Below are 3,753 nucleotides of genomic sequence, written 5' to 3' on the forward strand. Positions count from 1 at the left end.
TCAAACCATAACAGATATAGTGTTGTGGACTGCTACATACATTGAGCAAAAATGTTTTTCCAGTGAATTATATGTCAAATTGGTAGTAATAGGTGGAAGTATCATATAACTCAATAGATAGTCCTTGAAAACATTTTGTCTTTAAGGTTTAAGAATGGTGATGTGGGAATAAAAATCTTGAAGTTTATATCTTTTCTGAGAAGAGACAGAGAAAAGAAATCCTCAAAATGAGTATCTTACTTACATCTGTGGCATAGATATAAAACCTGAAAAAAATTGAAAAAATATAAAAACCTGAGATACACATATTTAAGTACATTGGCTATGACAGCTTAAAATACTTCAGAAATTACAAGGATCTGGACTGCGAAGCTACTATTGTGTGTTCACTCTGCTTATAATAGAGCAAATCTGAGTGGAGGAATGGGGAAGGTGCAAGGCCCTAACCATGTACCTTCTAGCTATGTTCAGTGGATTCACTGAGGAATTGAGAGGCAGAACCACAGTCCCCAAGCAGAGCTACATCATCTGCCTGCAGCTGTCAGTTCCACTCCTCAGTCCATCGCAGCTTCTCCACGTGTGTCATCCGTGCCTGCTAGGGGGGCCTGAAGCCTGCCTCCCTGGAGCCTCTATTCATCCTCTCAGACCCAACAGGATGGTTTCCCTGCAGTAGTATAAGGGTGGGTGAGCCATGAAGGGCGTAGGAAATACACGGCCATTGTAATGCTATGCTCGGAATAGAACTGCGTTTCTGTAATGACTTCCCCTTTTCCCCTGTCTGACTCCTTCTCACAAATATATGGCAAAAATATTGCATCTTTCTTCACCTTTCTCTCCATCCTCACTGACTGCCTTGTTGATGCTCGTGGCGTTTCTCACCTGGGACTCTGGTTTCTCATATGATTTTCTGTTCCACGCTCATGTTCTCCAATGCAACTGACACACAGATGCTGGCATGACACTTCTGACATGTATATAGAATCACAATATCCTTCCTGCAAATACAATTTTCCCTTCTTAGTTGCCTAATAAGGTTGATTCAAGTCTCCTTCTTAGCAAAGGATACAGACAGCTTTGTGATTCGGTCTACACTACTCTTGGGGATCCTTGTCACTACCTGCCACCCCTCTCTGGTAAGATTCAATCTTTTCTAGTTTTCTGCTCTTGATGTGTTTTTCATTTTTTGAATCATGTACTAGGAATCGCATCTACCTACAGGGTCTGCCTTTTGTCACATTAGACATCTGGTGCTAATATTTTTTCAGTTTAATTCACTGAAATTTTTCATAATTTACTCATTTTCATGTGTTCTCACTCTAAATCATTTAGTATTTGAATTGATCATTACATTGCATTTCAGGTGTTTGTTCCCTTATAATACAAACTGAATTCCAATGTGCTCTGGTCACTGCTCGAGAGAGCTACGTGAACAGCAGTTCCTCTGAGGAGATCCGGATTTTTGTTATGAGGAGAAGGGGGAGCATTCTGCTGATGAGGGGTTACAACTGCCAGAGCCAAGTGCAGGCATCCACATACAAAGCAGGCCGTCATGAGGACATACAGCAGACTGTTGGACTGTACCTAAAAGCCAGCCTCTGTGTATGAAGCAGGTCTGGAAGGCTTTCACTTTTTCTTATGATTCCTGAATATACATTTTCAATTCTTCAGTGCTTATTATTTTTAAACATGGGAAAAAAAGGAAAGGCCTGGAAATTGTTGAAAACTTATTTCCCATTCTTCTTAAATTGGATTTGATTTTATCCCGGTGCCAGGCAAGTTTGTCTCCTAATTTGTTTCCCAGAGATGTGAATAATATATTAGCTGACTGCTCACGTACATTTCTGAGCCTTATCTCCAATTGCAGTAGTTTAGGGAGCAATCCGTGATGTTGTCATTTTGGATAATTCTACCAAAGAGTTCTTCCTTTAATTTCTTGGACTATTTTCTTAAATTCTTAACCACAGACAAATTAAATTGTGGAAAAAATCTATTATATAATAAGGACTTCTTTTCTGTGCAAAATTGATTTTAATGACTTTATGTAGCTAGAAATTAACATTCTAGAAATAATTTATATGTGTTCATATTCTTCATACTGGTAATAGTAATTACTAATATTAGAGATTGGCAAAAAAGATACAAGACTGAAATTATATCATACCAGCTTCATATATTGGATTTAAGAAAATTTCACATACAATTTAAAGCAAAGTGATGTATTGTATTATGTAATTTTTATTTAACTTAGCCAGAAACTAGTAAACATTTATCTTTTTAAAAGATAGACATTTAACCGTCCCATACTAATATAATTGAAAGTACATGTACTCATTTTCTTAGCTGATTTGTTCTATCTAGAGATTCATTTTAAAAATCCTTTAAAATTATAATACAAAAATCTAAATGCTACTGAAAAATATAGTGTATGAGTATTTAACTAGCAATATTGAGATAAGTATGAGTGAAGGTCTATATAACTATATTCTTATATTTTGTAAAACATAACATAAGCACAATCCTTTTTTTATTTTAGGGAAAGGTCTACAGGGTATTCAGGATCTCACTACTAGATTGGACTCATAGTAATCCACCTGTTTACAGCCTCCCAAGAGCTGGGATTTCAGGTGTGTGCCACCATGCCCAGTCTCAATTGTCCTCTCAGCATGCTTTGGGGCCACGGCAGGCCAGGGGATCAAACCTCCATCCCCTGCTCCTGCTTGCAGGTGCTTTAATCCAGTGAGCTATTTGGCTGGCCCAGCTGAAGTACAATCTTGACAAAATTTGGCTCCATGAATATATATTTTTCACTCAGAAACATAGTGATTGAATTTTATCCTTTTTATTTAAGTCCATTTCTGTCAAAGCTTTCTGGAGGCCATTTCTTGCAAATGAATATACAGGTATAAAATCCAGGCCATGATGTAGATTTACAGCAACAATGAAACATGCTACCAATGACGATAGAAATGCAGTTCTATGACAGCTTTAGGTAAACTTAAAGTCTGCAGGTATAAAAACAGTAATATTTCTATTACCTTCCCTCTCCAAAAGTAAAACCAAGGCATCTTCTGAACAGCATCACAACTTGAAAACACTATTCCATTTCTTAAAATAAATTCTTTCAAATGTTACATAATTTGTTAACACCTTTGAAGTCAGTTTGAATTTTCTAGAAATGTGATGAATTTCAGATGAGCATTTTTTCTCCCTGGAAGAGCAAAGATAGACTTGGCCTGGCCATTAAAGATTTGCCTGGTTTGCAGTCACTTTGAGGCAACTGTGGCCTCAGGCTCTCCGTTGACCTCGTAGTACACTGGCTATATTTGGTGACTGAGCTCATGTTTCAGTAGAGAGCCACAATCTGGAATTCAGGACGTAGCCCCAGGTCTGAGGACAGGATTCTTGGAAATTAGAGCCATTTAGTATAGATGGAAGTATATTTATGGATCTAATAAGCACAGAATTTAAACTTGTTCATTTGCATTCTCATCTTAGAGCTAGAAATCACCATCTGCTTCTTTCTTTGACCAATTCTTAGTCAATTACTAGTATGTGATTCCACAAAGAAAAGTGACTGACAGGATTGAAACAGTCTTTTTTTTTAAATAAGACACACTTATTCAGCATCATGATCAGACTATTATATTTAGCAATCAGCAACATGGGTACAAAAAAAGGTCTACATTAAAACCCTTTGTTGGAATGCTTTACATTTTCTACAGAACAGAAACTAAAATAACCTGTTATACAATT

General features: G+C 37.0%; 1 pseudogene; it reads right to left on the reverse strand.

The window, feature by feature from the left end:
* LOC111812343 overlaps window positions 1-1,551 on the reverse strand; it is a 21,769-nt pseudogene extending 20,218 nt beyond the window's left edge.
* Window positions 1,552-3,753: the final 2,202 nt, after the last annotated feature.

Source organism: Octodon degus, unplaced genomic scaffold (genome assembly GCF_000260255.1).
Source record: "Octodon degus isolate 3935 unplaced genomic scaffold, OctDeg1.0 scaffold00121, whole genome shotgun sequence".
NCBI lineage: Eukaryota > Metazoa > Chordata > Mammalia > Rodentia > Octodontidae > Octodon > Octodon degus.